The sequence below is a fragment of the Sitophilus oryzae genome, unplaced genomic scaffold (assembly GCF_002938485.1).
Source record: "Sitophilus oryzae breed Bouriz unplaced genomic scaffold, Soryzae_2.0 scaffold_85_pilon_pilon, whole genome shotgun sequence".
Lineage (NCBI taxonomy): Eukaryota > Metazoa > Arthropoda > Insecta > Coleoptera > Curculionidae > Sitophilus > Sitophilus oryzae.
This window is the reverse complement of record NW_022147483.1, coordinates 2,713,668-2,733,304: the sequence shown is the minus strand read 5'-3', so window position 1 is coordinate 2,733,304 and position 19,637 is coordinate 2,713,668. Positions and strand designations below refer to the sequence as shown.

Below are 19,637 nucleotides of genomic sequence, written 5' to 3'. Positions count from 1 at the left end.
TTGTGTTCAGTAGTAAAATCACATTGTCCGGTAGTTTTCATTAGATCCAAAAAAAGATGCCTTATGTTGGATTAAAAGATGTACAGAGGGAATGAATTATTGCTCTCATTGAACAAGGAATGTCCCAAAGTGACGTAACAAAGATAGTAGGCGTTACCCAAGGATACTACAGATATAAGGATAGTTCGATTCCTATCTTCCTGCACTGTCAGTTTTTTTACGTCATCTACTGACCGAGTTGAAGTTGGTGCTAAAGATTTTGACAGTGACAATTTTAGCATTTGACGGACGAGCGCACAGTGCGTTGGAAGATAAATTTAGCGGGACAAAAGCGTTTGGTTAGAAATAAGCCAAAAAATGTGTACTGATAATAAATAGTAGACATTCCAATTGATACAAAAATGCATGAATATTTTTTGTATTTCGATACATTTTTATCAACCAAATTTGGTCGTTTTCTGCTCAGCAAGGCAGAGATCATACGAAAACAAAATATTTACAAGTGCTTATACATTTTATTAGAAAGCCAAATTATGTTGAAGATTGCCAAAGGTATGTACTTTTCTACTGTACTATATTATTTGTTAAAATCCTTCGTGCCTTTGTTCTGCACATATCAAACTTTCACTTTTTTTTCAAATATCGATATATTGAACGATGTAGATCTTTTGAGTTACCAATAGTTACCAACACAGGTAGTCACAGTCACAGGGAGTTCAAGCTTAACAGGTGAATGTCCAAAAAGATTAATTTCAATCGGATAGTATAAAAACAAAACAACTCCACCAAAAGGCACTGAGTTTAAAAAATTGTCTTAGATACTTACTATATATGAATTTACAATTAACGAGTGTTAAAATTAAAATTAAAATATCTATCTTATTTATTATTTTCAAAATAAAATATATTTTTTTTTAAATAATTTATAGAGGGTGTCACAAGATTACAAATTAATTAAAAAAAACTGCTAAAGAGTTTTTTGATATCATAATTTTATGTATTTGGCAATAGTTTACAATACGGTTTTTGTGTGTCATGCAGTGGCGTAACTTTTGATGTGCCGTGTGTGCGAAGCACACGGGCCCGGGCCTTCGGGGGGCCCGGGCCGCATTTCCATATCTGTCACATGCTATCGCGAATCAAGCAGAATCCTTCTGTTTCTGATGAGGATATATATGAAATGGGTCAGGTTCTATACCTTAAATACCCCGATGATATTGCCTATACGATTTCTTCTCAATTACTCTCCTTCAGACAATGTTTCCGAAATAATTTATATGAAATCAATTGAATTAAACTCACTGAATTTATTTTAATTAAAAACCTTTCATCGACTTCTAGTTTCAGCGAGATCGAACAGTCCTTTAGAATATATACAGTCCTTGGGCGTTACCCAGGATGTGATATCGAAAACACATGCAAGGTACTTGGAACTAGGAACGTTCAAGAACAGGCCCAGATAAAGTCATCAAAGAGTCATAATTGAACAACGAGACCGCTTTGTGTGCCAAATTGCTAGAAAAAATCCCAATGTTTCTCAACCAAAGGTACAAAGACAACTTCTGGCCGCTATAGGTGTGAACGTTTTAATTAAAACCATAAGAAAAAGGCTTCGTGCTCGAGGGTTATTCAGTAGTGGAGAGTTACGGGTCCCACAGTTATCTCAGCAAAATAAAATTAACTGGCTAAATTGGGGCCTTCAACATCAAAACTGGATAATTGAGAATTGGCAAAATGTCCTTTTTTCGGATGAGATCAGAATTGGCCTAAGACCAGATGACCATAGAATTCGGGTTCTTAGAGCTCCGGAAAGACGAACGAGACTCCAAGCTGCCAAATCTGTACCAAGATATAAAGGAGGAATTGTAATGTTCTGGAGAGGTATTATGCTGGGAGCGAAAACTCCATATTATTGTTGTATTCCATGTATATGTTGATTTAGTGCTAGAACCAATTGTTAGGGTTTGGAGCAGTGGCGGATGCAGGGCGAGGGCCCATGGGGCCCGGCCCCTCCCTAAAGTCTGTGAATTGTGTAAAATATTAGGCTTTTGGGTTAAAAATGGCGCCCTAAAAAGCATATTCTACATTGCTTTTCATTTTGGGCCCCCCTAAAGTAAATTCCTGTATCCGCCCCTGGTTTGGAGAGCTGCAATTGGGGATAATTTTAACTTCACGCACGGTAATGCACCTCCTCATACCAGCAGAGTGGCTAGAGAATATCTTGAAATGGAAGGTGTCATAGTATTGGACTGGCCTGCATGTTCACCAGATCTAAACCCTCTCACAGCTTATTGATGCAGCATTGACAGAATGGGAAAGCATACCCCAAGACAACGTTGATAATTTAATAAGAAGCATGCTAGCGCGAATAGAAGCTTGCATAAGGGCTAGAGGTGACAAAACGGATTATTAAAATTATCAATTGTCTTGGTGTTTTTTCTTTTTGACTATTAAAAATTTAGATCTCATTTCCTTTCAGAAACCAAAAAAATACCATTGTGTTTATTTTTGGAACTGATTAATCTTTTTATTGCTATACGGATTATTTTTCATTAGAAGTCTTTGGTAAGGACTGAGTTTTATTTATACAACTGCAATTTTAAACATACTGCACCCTAGCTAACACAAAATGTTCATACGTCTGAAAAATTATGAAAAATAATAGGTGATTCCATCTAAGTTTGGTTGTGTGTATGTCTTTTTATTCTATGATCGTGACAAATACAAAAATTTCGAGAAATTAGTACATTTCTGGTCGTTAGGACGCCACTGGCCTCGTTAGACGTTTATAAAACGCCGACCCGGATAAATTAATCCCGCGTATCCCGCACGCACAGCTGCTAAATAGAAAAATTGCCCTTTTGACACCCATAAATTTCGGTACGGATGCCTCGTCCTCCCCTATCGCATCAGACGAGACGCAACAACAAACACCAAAGCGCTGAGAGATATCCTGTGGGACCTTAAATATAACTATAATACAGAGGCGACTAGATTAGGGGGGACAAAGTCAGTGAAACAGACACAAAATGGGCTGGAACAATGCCAGAAATATAATGAAAGAACAAAGGATTCGAGAGCTTTAAAATGAAAAAATTAAAGAACACAAGTATTATTTATAAAACGAGATATTCGTATAGCAAAAGATATATTAAAGAACCAGCTGTCTTAAAATTCTCCATCGAAAACGTTGCTAACAGTTGAGCAACGATAAGAGCAGCGCTAATTCACTGCTTTTATCGTTTAGAGCAGCGATAGTAGCGAGGCAAAGAATATTATTATATTAATTAAAAATGGGTACGTTTATGTATGAGCTGCGATAAACGATAAAAGCAGTGAATTAGCGCTGCTCTTATCGTTGCTCAACTGCCAACCGTGTCTCGACGCTTTGCTCCAATATAAACACCTACATATAAATTAATATAATAATATTCTTTGCTTCACTACTATCGTCGCTCTTACATAAACGCACCCTTAGGGCAAGGACTGTATTCTAAAGGACTGTTCGATCGCGTCAAATCGCCGCTGTCGTAGTCGCCCTGGAATGCTACGTCACGCGCTGACCAGCGCTCCACAGCGCGGCGGATGGTTATTCTAGCGGGACAAAATCTCAAGAGCAATGTTTGGGACTTAAATCTAAGAACGTAGCAAATGGTCTAATATATAGCAACTATATGGTTAAATTTATTTATTTATTAACAACTTAATTTATTAATAAATAAATACAAGATAATAAAACTATGATATTATTCGTACATGACACACAAAAACCCTATTGTAAACTATTGCCAAATACATAAAATTATGATATCAAAAAACTGTTTAGCAGTTTTTTTTTAATTAATTTGTATTCTTGTGACACCCTCTATAATTTATTTTAGAAAAATATATTTTATTTTGAAAATAATAAATAAGATAGATATTTTAATTTTAATTTTAACACTCGGTAATTGTAAATTCATATATAGTAAGTATCTAAGACAATTTTTTAAACTCAGTGCCTTTTGATGGAGTTGTTTTGTTTTTATACTATCCGATTGAAATGAATCTTTTTGGGCATTCACCTGTTAAGCTTGAACTCCCTGTGCCTGTAACTACCTGTGTTGGTAACTCAAAAGATCTACATCATTCAATATATCGATATTTGAAAAAAAAGTGAAAGTTTGATATCTGCAGAACAAAGGCACGAAGGATTTTAACAAATAATATACGTACAGTAGAAAAGTACATACCTTTGGCAATCTTCAACATAATTTGGCTTTCTAATAAAATGTATAAGCACTTGTAAATATTTTGTTTTCGTATGATCTCTGCCTTGCTGAGCAGAAAATGACTAAATTTGGTTGATAAAAATGTATCGAAATACAAAGAATATTCATGCATTTTTGTATCAATTGGAATGTCTACTATTTATTTTTTTCAGTACACATTTTTTGGCTTATTTCTAACCAAACGCTTTTGTCCCGCTAAATTTATCTTCCAACGCACTGTGCGCTCGTCCGTCAAATGCAAAAATAACTGTCACTGTCTAAAATCTTTAGCGCCAACTTCAACTCGGTCAGTAGATGACGTAAAAAAACTGACAGTGCAGGAAGATAGGAATCGAACTATCCTTATCTCTATAGTGTCCTTGCCCTTAGGGTAAGTTTATGTTGGAGCTGCGTGTTCTTTAATTTTTTCATTATAAAGCTCCCGAATCCTTTGTTCTTTCATTATATTCCTGGCATTGTTCTTGATTATCTACCAACATTTTTTTTCAGAGTATAAAGTAGTGTAAATATTTTTTTGGCCCACTCTAGTGTCCAACCTAAACTTGTTTTATTTATCTATACTCTATATTTTCTAAACTATTATCTTTTGTCTGTAACATGGGACCAATTCCAGAGGGAAGCAAATCTTTTCTGAAAAAGATATAAATAGAGTGAAAAGAATACAGCGTCTGTAACAGAGTCCTAACCTTTTCAGAAAGCGCTTTATGTGCGCTATAAATATCGTTTTGCACGACGTTATTGGAGAATAAATGTCTAGTAAAGATGCAAAGTAGTTCTGCTTTATGTTTTTGTTTAGCCGGGGATAAAGATATAGGAGGTGAGTTCAACAGCATCAATACTTTTAACATTTTTACAATTTTTTTAAAGGAGAGCTATTTTACTCGGTGTCCCACATAAGAATGCACACTACAGAAATTTGAGTACACCCAGTATACAGTGGTTTGTTTAAAATTTAATTGTACTTGGCAAAAAAATCAGAAAATGTATTTAGAATTTTCATAACTTCAAAAAGTACCTATCTATACATGTACAGGGTCGCTTTTATGTATGGAAACGGTCGATTATTACCCATATAGCACGTCCAAATGAAATTACGTTTCTACAAGGGAGACACATGAGAAACAACATATGTTAAAGTGAATCTAAGTGTTCATCTAGTTCTAACATATACATATGAGATACACGCATGTTTATATTGATAGAATTGTGTGATACAGTGTTTACTAGTTGTATACCGTATGCACTCAAGATTCTAAAGAGTTTTTGTAACGAAAATAATAATTAAAATGATGAAATCTGACGTCGGTATATGAGACATACAATGTATAAGTCATATGTATGTGTGATACTTCTTATCATAGTTGTGCCTATAGTACACACCTTGTAAAAATATGACGTATACACATAATATAAATATCTATATAGACACTTTGTAATAGTGTACTGTTGTGTCTACATTCTAGCATGAAATGAAGGTGTGCGCATGCGCGGATAGCCTCAGCGTAGATACACCGACCAAGTGTATCTTATGTGTCCCTCTCCTTTCTCCTTTCTAGGAGTGGTATGTGTTAGCAGCCATTATTGTTTTATCATTCGGAAGCTCTATATAAATGTTCTGTTTGTGTGTAGTTTAAAAGAGATTTTAAGGTAAGTACAAGTTTTTAATTACCTTGTTACACCTTCCTAAGAGTATTATTAATATTATAGCAGCAACTCTTCCCTTACTCGATACCCAATTTACCAAATTTTGACTCCAATGAATGAAAACTCCAAATATTCTCGTATAAAAGAGGTTAGCTGAGTTAGCTCTGCAATATATTTTTTTAATTTGGAAATAATGAAAATCTAAATGGACCAGAGAAAGAAAGATTTAAACACTTCAAAGAACTTCTTACACAGATATTCGGTAAGTTATTGATGGATGGATATATACAGATATGTTTAATATTCAATAATCAGTTTCATATAAAATTTAAGGGTGAGATTGTTAATCTGGAAATAAAATACAACAAAGTCCAACAGAGTGCTCGATGAATGAGTATGCTAATAAACCAACTGCTTGGAGGGAAAAGAGGAGAAAAAATGACTAAACGAGGTCCACCAAATCGTGGCGATATACCAGTGTTTACCATTTTAGTATGTTGTTATACTAGGTACTTATATTTTTAATACATTTTGATACAAATTCTGTTCTTTTACAGTGTTTTCTTACTTCTGGTTTCTGCAGTGTAAATAATTATTATTATTGTGTTATTTGCGCTATTGCGTTCCATGCGTTATATGAATTTTATTTAATACAAAACAAAATTGGAACAATTTTAAGGCTACTTCTCTGGAACTTACGATCGAGATACTTTTGGAAAATACAAAGTTTTGCATTCCTAATTTTCGTTCTAAAAGATATAATTGGTATCATTGAATAAATATTTCTTAAAAGAACGAAAAGTTATATAGGCATCAAAACTTTGTATTATTTCCTAAATTCGTTCATAAGAAGTAGTTTTATCTAGCACAAGATGTATATACGAAGCAAAATACATAGGTATACACGCGGTAGTCACAACTGCAATGTAAACATAGTTTAAACGTAATACATCAGCACTGTGTATCCTACGGCACACTGTGTATCACTTACTTTGTATACGTAAATGCTATACTGTGGCTACATTGTGAGGCGGACGAATAGACCATGCATACCATATAAAATAAAATAATTGAAAGATCGGGCTACGGAAAATCACACAAATTTTCGGAAAAATTTTGACACCTGCACACGCACACAATCGTCAATTAAAAAAAACTACTATTTTAGTATTTTAAATATTTTAATAAACGCAAAAATAGCACAGTATTTATAAGGTGAAGTTATAAAATTTTGGAAGAACTAATAATGCACTGATGCACACAAAAATCAAACGAATACTAAATTTCATTTATCAAAAGCATTCGATAGTCGTGGCTGAACGATAACCATTTAGTCGGACGGCGAGGTTGTCACATATGCTTTAGTATACAAATGAATGAATGATTTTATTCGAATAAAACCATTCGATAGTTGAAATCATTCATTCAGTAACCATTCGATAGTCTAATTCATTCGATAGTTCCCATCGCTAACTTTTATATTTAACTTTTTGCCGTACATCTTATATTTTACCTAATAATCGACCGTTCCCATACATATCAGCAACCCTGTATAACAAATGAAAAAGATCAAGGCCTAATGGGTGATTATCCCATCAGTATTACCCGGGGACAAATAATGAGTGTGCTACAGTCCTGCTGTTTCCTGTTAGGTTGAATACAAACGGAAGGAAGCTAAATATAACGCTCCAACAGGTATTGACGGTCGAATAAATAATTTTTTTTTGTTGCGTGACCAGCTTTTGTGAAAAATACGAGATTAAAGTACTTACCGTGCAATAATTTGCTAAATTCTATTGAATAACAAATATGATAAAAAAAATTGAGGTAAAATTGATGTGTTGAGCTAATTATATACGACGTTTATAAAGAAGTATCCGTCGGGGGCGTAGCTCAGATGGTAGAGCGCTCGCTTAGCATGCGAGAGGTACCGGGATCGATACCCGGCGCCTCCACAACTTTTTATTTTTTTTTTAATTTTAAACAGGGGAAAAATTATTTTTTTTAAAGCTTCATAAAACGAGCAAATCAGTGGATGATTGAAATAATTAATTTTTTTATCATCCTCCATTGTCTTTTTCACCATTTTCTATCATTGATTCATTTTTTCTCAGATTATTTAAAATCATATACTCTTTTTCTTAATAATTTAAAAAAATATACAGGCAATAGTGTGTCGGGCATCTGTAGTTCCTAAAATAAAAAATTTGGGAACTTTGTTAAAGTGCAAACCATTTAAAAAAGCAAAAAAAAAATTTATATTTTATTAAGTTTGGCGTAGAAATTGGAACACCCTGTATAAGATTACGATATTTACAGCAAAGTAAGTATAGACCATCTAAAGTAAATAGATAATAGAGTTATGCTTTCAGGACGGTTCTTGTATTTGTAATAATATTTTTAAAGAAGGTTTGAAAAATGTATATTTTTTATTTATTTATTAATATCACCAAAACTATCAAAATATATTTACTCATATCTTAGGATTATGTAAAATGGTCAGAAAGGATGCCAAAAATTCAATAATATACAGGATGTTCCATTAAAAAAAATCATACCGATCCACTCACACTTTTTTGAGCCACCCTATAGAAGTTAAAATATTTTCCTGAAACACATCCTCGTAGATACTTTAGGTTTGGACTTCTTAACTATAGTCTGTCCAACGAGAAGATCCTTGACAGTGATAGATGTGTCTGTCATTTTAATTTCAAAGTAGTTTATTTTATTTTACAAAGAAATAAGTTGGTACAACTGGAACGCATAGCAGGAAATATTTAAAATTTGATTGACAAGATGACAAGTGATTACTTCAAAATATTGTGAAAAAAACTGTATAAAACTGAAAAAATGTAATCGAGTTATTTTATTTAATAAAAACGGTATGTGTTAATACAAAACAAACAAGAACAAGACACTACATACCAAAAAAATAAAAAAGATCTATTATTTACTTTCAAGCTTTATGAAACTACCCGCATTTATGATTATATTTATCAATATAACTTATGTACAAATACAAATTTGTAATATTCCACAGGAATAAATAAAACAACATAGGTAAATAAAACAAACTATTTTATTAATAATAACTCCTACCAAATTTTATAACTTAAAGGTTGATTAATTAACTTTAATCTTAATTTTTTTAAACCAGTACCTTTTGACATTATTTTTCTGCAGTACTAAAATCCATTATTTGCCTATCGTGTGATGTCGATATTTTACAGCTGCTCCAGTTTTTAGTATGTGTTTAGTTTGATCCTTCTACCTTATACGAGATGCACTTATCTACGACGAAATGGTATACACACTTTATCGATGGCAACTTCATTGGTGTATAAGACTTTCTGCCTGGGCAACGAGTATTAACCATAAACTGTGCTCTGGGTCTACAGTTAATTTTCACTCGATTTTTCCTCCACTTGACTTCAAAAGACACAAAACACACGTAATAATACGAATCAAAATGCATCATCTTCCAAAACGCAGGGTATTTAACAAAAGTTGACACAAAATTATAACCTATAATTTGGCAAGACTTTGACAAGCGTCAAAAATGACAAAAATCTAAAGGCGAGTTCATACGCATCGGCGTCCGTTTATCGTTCATCGTTCCGTCAAACCAATAAAATTGAAATACGATCTGTCATTTTTAAATAAACCAATAAAACTGGTTAAAAACAACAAGACACGACGTATGACGGATTTATATTTAAACCCATCCATAGATAACTTAAAAATAATTAGAAACTTTTTTTAGTAAAATAAATAGATTGGTATGGGACGTCATCTGCTTTTCTTCTGTCATCGTCTGTCGAAATCTTACCTGAGAAAAAAAACAGAGTATAGCATTCTATTTGTGTATGTTGGCTCTAAAATATCGATACTATTCTATTACATCTCTAATTTTTTCAGTACCTAATAAATTTTTTTTCGAATATATTAAAAATTAAAATGAATTAGTCGATGTTCGTTTCCAGTTCCCAGGTCAGAATTGAATGCATCTGTAACCGCTGGAGGATGATTTATTGCCTACCATCATTTTTGACTGCAGGCAGCATAGAAAAAATGGTTTCAAAATTTCCATTACACCTGACAGCTGTCGAACACATTCATATTTCTTTTCCCTTCTGTTTGTAATGTGTGATGTAGGAATGTATTTCTATATGGCGATAATATTTATGTTTCAGTATATGTTTACGTAGATTTGGGGTTTAAAAAATATTAAAATAAAACAAAACATCAAAATCAAGCGATACAATCAAATATTTTGAATAAAAAGATTAAGGAAGGAACATCTCACAAAAAAAGCTGAAGTGCGATGGGGACCTAAAATGGCCGACTTAAATTCCTGTTTGTCAGTGCTATTTGCAGTGTACAGGGTGGGTCAAATTCGACGCTTTTAAATGGAAACAACCTTTTCTATAGGAGATAGATGAAAACTAATATCGGTGTCTGGACCTCAATTTTCATCAAAAACATGATGGTGAAAACCGCACATCAATATCTGTTACCGTTTCGGAGATACGGGGTGTTTTTCAAAAATGTGCATTTTAACAAATCGCTGTAACTTTTTTGCTATGGAAAATGTTGTATTTCTATGAAAACATTTCCAAAGCACCTATTTACGTACAATTTAATGGTTTAAGTATATTTTTTTTTAAATTAATAATTTAAGAGTTATCAACAGAAAAATTGATTTTTTATTTGGGACACCCTCTATATTTTTAATTAACTGAAAATAATTTAAAATTACCTTTCCAAAAATATAGCACACTTGATATTTTGTTATAATCCCCTTCGAAATATAGAATTTTTAAAAGTTCGCCACTTTTAACTAGTAGGCTTTGGACCCCTTATTGATGATATGCCCTTAATGGAACTCGAAAACATATATTTTTCCAGCAAGACGACGCACCGCCTCTGAACGCTGAAGTTATCAGCAAATTTTTGCAGCCAATTTCAAGAATAATTGAATAGCTAATCAAGATCCCAGCCGTTGGCCGTCGAGGCCGCCTGACTTAGTGCCCATGGATCTAATCCTATGGATATATTTGCGGAAGAATAAAGATCCCTTGTTCCTTATTCTTCCGTATAATCTAGACAAGAATTAGAAATACTTAGCAGTTATGAGAGGGTATCTTTCACCCCCACTGAGTTAATGAATTCCGCGAGAAATGTTCAAAAACTGCCCCGTCTGTCCATAACAGAAGACGGTCGATATGTCGAACACTTGTAGCAAAATATCATGTCTTGGTTTGCTATTTATTGTGTTGATGTTGTTTAAATATATTTTAAATTTTTATAAAATTCTGCATCTCTCATAGCAAATATTATTTTCGCTTTAATTGATGCTCACAGCTAGAATTTTTTTGCATTACAGCCGGTGCCGTTCAATGCCTACTTATTTAAAGCGGCCGAATTCTTATATACTCTATAGGGCTTTTCGGAAAACGAGCAAAATACCTGATTGTTATATTTTTTGATAGGATTACTAATCCAAAACGTACAGGGTGATCTCAAAAAAAATACGTTCTGTTGGATTCTTAAATTATTAATCCGAATAACTCGACTTAAACCATATGTTGTGATCCTACTAACCCTCTAATGAGGTGAATCAGCTGATCATTTCTAGGATAATTTTAAACGTAACGGTCCGCATAGAAGTATAAAGTTTTTTTAATAACCGTTTTGTCCGAAATCACTTTATCTAATGTTGATCAAATACATGATATTTTTTGTTAGTGACCGTAAAATGAGCCAATCAGCATAGCATCAAGTAACTCTAGATTTTAAATAAATAAAAACCAACAAGTAATTCTAAAGATACTGACTGCGAAAAAGCACTATCGGAGACACCTAATAGGAAAAAAATGAAAACTCAACTACAGAAAAGTGGTTTAAAACATTTAGATTAAAATAGCCAGGCATAATGAAAGAATGGAACTTGATAGACAATTCTGAAAATTTTCATCACAATTGGTAGATAAAAATTGATATATTTTTTTATTATTAATATGATGGAATGTTTATTATGTTGGCAGTAAATAAATGATTAAAATAAAGTTTATAGTGTTTTTTTGTTTTTAAATGGCATATTTTAAAAAGCCTAAAATAAAACACATTTTGTTTTTATAAAAATAGTCTTACAGAAACTAAAAAGTATACTTAAAGCAAAACAAATAGGATAAAAATAGATCTTATACAATCGTTAAAGAGGGATATTAGGATTATTTGTTTAATTTATCTCTTTTTACGAAATATATTTAAATGTGATTGTTAACCCGGTAAATCTAATGATCCAACCGTTCGTAATTAAACTACCAGCTGATTACTCTCAGCACTGATCTTGGAACAGCTGATTAGTAAACTACCTAATCTAGGATTTTATTTCCGAAAACCCCTTATATCTCGAAGAGGAATCGAGCAAAATACCAAGTGTGTTATATTTTTGGAAAGGCAATAAATTAAAAATATACAGAGTGTCCCATAAAAAAAATACATTTTCTGTTGATAATTCTTAAATTATTAATTTTAAAAAATTATACTTAAACCATTAAATTCTACGTAAAAAAGTTCTTTGGAAATGTTTTCATAAAAATACAAAATTTTCCATAGCAAAAAAGTTACAGCGATTTGTTAAAAATGCATATTTTTGAAAAACACCCCGTAACTCCGAAACGGTAACAGAAATCGATATGCGGTTTTCACTATCATGTTTTTGACAAAAATTGAGCTCCAGACACTGATATTAGTTTTTGTCTATCTCCTACAGAAAAGGGTGTTTCCATTTAAAAGCGTCGAATTTGACCCACCCTGTACAGTCTACAAATCTCCATAAAAATAAGTGGGTTTATACTATTTTTCTGAGATTGTCGTCAACTTAATAAAAATCGCTCGTAAATAAAAAAAAATAATAGTTTGCAAAGATTATGTTGATATTTTCATCAAATTAATGGTAGAAATCGTTGAAGTTAATAAATCTGGCCAGTAGTGGTGTAAAAATTCGATTTCTGTGTCACTTGTTTTCTCTGTCTCTGAAGAGGAAGAAGCAAATAAGTACACTAAAGATATACTTACCTATATTCTTCGAATTCCATATGGCGGCCAATAAAATGTCTATTTACGATTAAACAATGGACATTATTATTATTATGACTATGAATAAACATTTGGCACATAGTGGCATATTGCACACATACAGTGTCTTTCACCATGGACGTTTGAATGTATAATACCATCCGGGTATTGAACAGGGTATTACAGATAATAGAAGAAGAAATTAATCAAATAAAGTATAGGGTGTTTCAAATTTGCCACAATAACAATGAAAATCAAATCAAAATGCCACTTTATAAGAGAAAACGGATATCCCTATCATTTTTAAGGTTCCGTAGCTCAAAAGCAACTCTTTTGGGAACACTGGGTCACCATGTAATGCATTTTTACAATTATATCAATTTCTAATAATATTTACAAGACGAAAATTGTTTTGCTTTGTTTTCTGTAGGTGTTCATTTATCACTTTTACCATGTCGCGAAAATAGCACCCTTTCTCCATGCTCTGGGCAAAAGGAAAGTTATTATTAGTCGATACCCGATCTTGAACGGATTTAGGTACTATATAGAAACAGATCTGCACGCTATCTCAGCCACATTAATAGTTAGAGATGGGTAGCTCTATCGATATAATCATCGAAATATCGATTTTTAATAAATTTGTTATAAGTTTCCCAAGTGGAACTAAAATCAATCAGAACTCAAGAACCTGAAAGAGTCCATTCGTCTGGAATGGGAATTCTCCAACAATCTAAGACACTCAAAGAAATTTCTCAGGATTTACGAGCGAGAAAAATCAAAGATTTTCCTTGATTTAAGTAAATAGAATCTTCGGATTGTCACGGGGTTTTCAACAGGACACTGTCTCCTCAATGAACACTCAGTAGATTGAAGCTAAGAAGCAACACCAGAACAGCTCCGAGACGACAGCCATTCGTGTCATCTCATATTCTTGAGTGATATCGATATTGTTGTTGATATTCTGAAATATCTATGGACATCCTTAGTACCAACCGCAGCTGAAGTGAAAACAAAACGAAATTTGGACGTAAAAACGAGGGATATGTTTTCAGTGTATTCAGGTGCTGCAGCTTCCAAATAAATTATGGTCCTGAGGTAGAGTCTGTTCCGTTAGAGTAGGCACACCATAGGTAAACATGGATAAAAGATAGAGCAATTAGGTGTAGATGTAGATTACCTGATAGGAAGAAGTTAAGCACCGCCATCTTATTGTGTCTCCCTTTCTTGAGTTATAACTCATCATACAGTCTCAGGGCTTTGATAAAAGCCAGTATCTGAGACTGTTTTACAGAGATTTCCATCTCCATCTCCGATATTAGTCGTATACTAAAGATTATGGCACGAATGGTTGTCGCAATGGATCGGTGCATTCAGTGATAAAGTGTTTTAGTGTTTCCCAATATTCCCCACAGAATCTGCATTCACCGTTGTTTCTTAGCTTGAATCTACTGAGGTGTTCATTGAGGGGACAGTGTCCTGTTAAAAACAAAAAGATTTATTGATTTATTGATTTATCGATTTATGGATTTATGGATTTATGGATTTATGGTTTTATGGATTTATTGATTTATTTGATTTATTGATTTTTTGATTTATTGAATTATTGATTTTTGATTTATCAATTTATTAATTTATTGATTTATTAATTTATTGATTTATTTGATTTATTTGATTTATTGATTTATTGATTTATTGATTTATTGATTTATTGATTTATCGATTTATCGATTTATCGATTTATGGATTTATGGATTTATTGATTTATTGATTTATTGATTTATTGATTTATTGATTTATTGATTTATTGATTTATTGATTTATTGATTTATTGATTTATTGATTTATTGATTTATTGATTTATTGATTTATTGATTTATTGATTTATTGATTTATTGATTTATTGATTTATTGATTTATTGATTTATTGATTTATTGATTTATTGATTTATTGATTTATTGATTTATTGATTTATTGATTTATTGATTTATTGATTTATTGATTTATTGATTTATTGATTTATTGATTTATTGATTTATTGATTTATCGATTTATTGATTTATTGATTTATTGATTTATTAATTTATTGATTTATTTGTTTTATTGATTTTTTGATTTTTTGATTTTTTGATTTTTTGATATATCGATTTATGGATTTATGGATTTATGGATTTATTGATTTATTGATTTATTGATTTATTGATTTATTGGTTTATTTGATTTATTGTTTTTTTGATTTTTTGATTTTTTGATTTATTGATTTTTTGATTTATTGATTTATCAATTTATTTTTTTATCAGATTTTCTGATTTTTTGATTTATTGATTTATTGATTTATTGATTTATGGATTTATGCATTTATTGATTTATTGATTTATTGATTTATTGATTTATTGATTTATTGATTTATTGATTTATTGATTTATTGATTTATCGATTTATTGATTTATCGATTTATCGATTTATTGATTTATTTGATTTATTTGATTTATTGATTTATTGATTTATTGGTTTATTGATTTATTGATTTATTGATTTATTGATTTATCGATTTATCGATTTATCGATTTATCGATTTATTGATTTATTTAATTATTTATTCGTTGATTTATTGATTTATCGATTTATCGATTTATTGATTTATTGATTTATTGATTTATTGATTTATTGATTTATTGATTTATTGATTTATTGATTTATTGATTTATGGATTTATGGATTTATGGATTTATGGATTTATGGATTTATGGATTTTTTGATTTTTTGATTTATTGATTTATTGATTTTTTGATTTTTGATTTTTTGATTTATCGATTTATCGATTTATTGATTTATCGATTTATCGATTTATCGATTTATCGATTTATCGATTTATCGATTTATCGATTTATTGATTTATTGATTTTTTGATTTATTGATGTTTTGATTTATTGATTTATTGATTTATTAATTTATTGATTTATTGATTTATCGGTTTATCGATTAATCGATTTATCGATTTATCGATTTATTTAATTATTTATTTATTGATTTATCGATTTATCGATTTATTTATTTGTTGATTTATTGATTTATTGATTTATTGATTTATTGATTTATTGATTTATTTAATTATTTATTTATGTATATGGTTTATATATATGTATATAGGTTTGATATTACAAATAATTAACTAATATTATAATTGTTAAAAATGTCAATTTAATGCCTATAAAGTTAAAAATAAAACATTCCTTACGGAATGGAGTGAACTTCGAGGAGAATAGTCGATAGACTGGGTGAACAGGTCGAAGAAAGAATCACAGGTGGGCACGGTGTGCCGATCCTAACCCACTTGGACCCGAGATTGGGCCCTGGGGGCTTCTTCGATCGCCATGTGCGTCGATTTCCTTTCGCGGCAATGAATCCTGAGCGACTTTGCGTCCTACGATTAAGAGAAAATCAAAATAAAACGATTTAATGAATATTAATGAAAGAATCATGTCATAGACTATAATCTCAGATAAATATTATAAATAGATAAACCTTACCTGTACAACATAAAAGTAGCCGAAGTTTTTCAGTTATTAATAAAGATCGTTTATGAGTATTATACCGTGTGTTGCATCGTCGCGCGTCGACTAGAACATAAGTCCCTTGTAAAATTTTTAAAATAATGATAAAATTTCCCCATTTGTTTTTAGAAAAAGACTTACATAAAACTTTAAAAAAAAACTCCTTAAAATGAAGTAAATACTACAAAAAAGTCATAAATTATATTCTCTGTAAAAAATACAAAAAGTACACAGTAAACAAAATAGAATATTCAAAAAATCAAAAAATATATCACGTATATTTGATACCAATTAAACTTTTAGTTACGTAATCGAGGGCGAGATATTAAATTCATTGTTGGCCAATCATGGATATATTCGGCGCCGGGCTGACTAACTGGAATTTAAATTTCCCGCTGGGGATTTAGGTGGTTGCTACATTTACTTATTTATTTCCTGACATCTTCATTCGTTTTGACACTTTAGTTTTGTATTACGAGTTTTTGGTTTAAGTGAATTGTGTTGTGATACTTTAAGATTAAAAAGTTTTTTCTAGCAGACCTTGCAGTCGAACATTGTTCTTTTTAGAACCTCTTTTAGTACAAAGTGTACAAGATAGCTTAATAGCCGTAAAAAAATCACTGCAACTTTATTAGAATATTTTGAACGGGAAAGCGGTAATAATGGCCTTTTATGTCCCTTAAGTGCTGTTAATTTTTGTTGATGTAAATATTAAATGTTTATATATTTATAATTAATTTATTTTTGTTTTCTAAAATATTTTGATTAAAAGAAAGCATGTAAAAGTGGGCAAAGCTGTGTATGCCTGTCAAGCTTAATCATGTGACTAAATGTTTATTTGATATGAACTATATGTGTATGTATTTATAATAAACAATCAATTACTTCTCTTTACATTTTATATGACATTAGTCTTGATAGATTATTATTACCATTATCTATATTTTTTTATTCTTGTTGATATTATCTTCTAATCGAACATTATTCAATTAGGCATAGAAAAACAAACACTTTAGTCTGTTCTAATGTTTCTGTCACTAATTATTCGTGTTAACGAGAAGCTAGTTAATACCGGGTGGACCAATTATATGAAATATATATTATGCAATACCATTTTTTCAGTATACTTATTCATAAAAGTAAACACTGTATTACAAGTATTCAACAAATTTGAAAAGAATAAATGAAGAAGTGGTATAGTAGTTCTATAGTTAGCGGAGTGTTCGCTCATTTTCTAGCTAGATCATTTCCTTTTTCATTGCCTTCTATCTCTCGGTGAGTTGGCAGCCATAGTAGGAGGACCTTATTTTCCTTACCTAATTTGTTCAGCTTTTCTAGTCATTCTTTGACCAACTTCGAATTGATGGTTACTGAGTTGATCGCTTTAAGTGCTGTTGAACTACGGATAAGTTTGGGAGCTTGGAAACTCCTAAAATTCTTAATAAAAAATCATTAGCCGTATTTAAAAAAGGAATGATGGTAACTCAAAGACGAAACGGCATCACCCTGTATACGAAGCTTAGAATATAATGTCTTTCTAAGAGTAAACACAAGAAACGTTTTTGTTGAATTAAAAAATGTAATCGTTTTTCAATACAATTAACTCGAAGAATAGGTATGTAAGTATGTAAGTATGTATTCTGTGGTCTTGTACTCTTGTACGTCAATCGATATGGGTTCAAAGCTTGAATTAATAGAATCAACTGAAAAAATATTTTACTATTTCATGAAGTACATGATTGTTCTTAAAATAATGGCATTTTTAGGTCTTTTAGTATTATTTATAGAATTAGTAGAATTGCAACGTGCCGATAACAGTTCGCGAACTGGACATCTAGTTTTTTTAACTTTGCGAGTATCAGTAAGTATACATACAGGGTGTTTCAAGATTCGAATGTGCCTCCTCTCGATTCCGATTTGTTTTTTGAGCTACGGGAGTTGAAATCTTCCAAGTACTTTTAGCGATTCGAATGAAATTTTGAGGGTAAAATATTTTTTCTAAATAAAACATGTACGGCACTGACTTTTTTCTCTTGTTAGCAAAATTGTTTATTGTCCTCCTGGATGAGATAAACACAATTTTATTATAATTACAATTAAAAAATTAAAATAACAAAAAAAGAAAAATCATGAAAAGTAATACAATACTAATGTGATCTCTAAAAACTCTTACAAATTCTGACAAATTGAGTATAAAATTAAAACATTTTATTTCTTAATTCTGTTTTAGTTTTTGTTGTATATGCTTCTAGCAATAATATGCTTAAAGAAGTTTCAAGAGTATTTTTATCTGATGGACAAATTATTTCCAATGCCACACAATGAACCCACAAAAAATGGATACATCCACAGGGTATATTTAAGAATCTATCAAGCCATTAGGGTGTTTTGGATAGTCAACGTTGTGATAGTTCTTATCTATAATTCTGGAGGTATAATATTTATTTATTTCTTGAATTAATAGAAGCTTGTATTGAAACATATAAAACATTATTTCATGACAAAATAAAAACACTAAATCACCACAATACACCAAAACACTTTTACTTTTACACTGGACGCGCTTTTCGCTAACCATGTTAGCATCATCAGCAGATAATTATAACCTAAAGTACAATCTACAAGTTGAGTTGTTTTTAAATTCACCCTTTCAGTGCCCCTAACTCCCTTAATATGTATTTTCCGCCCTATACTTATAGGAACTTTTTTTACTATTTTTAGGACTACTATCACCCACCGAGTTTTTTTTACACCATTTCAATGACACCCTGTATGAGATGGATTATTTTTTCCAAGTAGATTACTGAGATATGAATTTTCTTTCTAATAATTAAAAAAAAATAGAAATCTGAAAGGCGGAGGATCTTCCTATTAAAATTAAAAGAGCTCATACTTACGGTTTAACCTTTTTTTTCAGAGCATAAAGTGAAAAAAAATCATACATCACTCTCATAATCATCTATATGAAATTACAGTTGAGGTTGGAACCTTTGGTGTTACACAGCAAAAATAAAAACACTAAATCACCACAATACACCAAAACACTTTTACTTTTACACTGGACGCGCGTTTCGCTAACCATGTTAG

At 31.2% G+C, this 19,637-nt stretch overlaps 1 non-coding gene across 1 annotated transcript; it reads left to right on the top strand.

The window, feature by feature from the left end:
* Positions 1–7,797: 7,797 nt before the first annotated feature.
* Positions 7,798–7,870, top strand: Trnaa-agc. The gene has a single exon. It is a non-coding gene; the product is annotated as a tRNA-Ala (tRNA).
* The last annotated feature ends 11,767 nt before the right edge of the window (positions 7,871–19,637 follow it).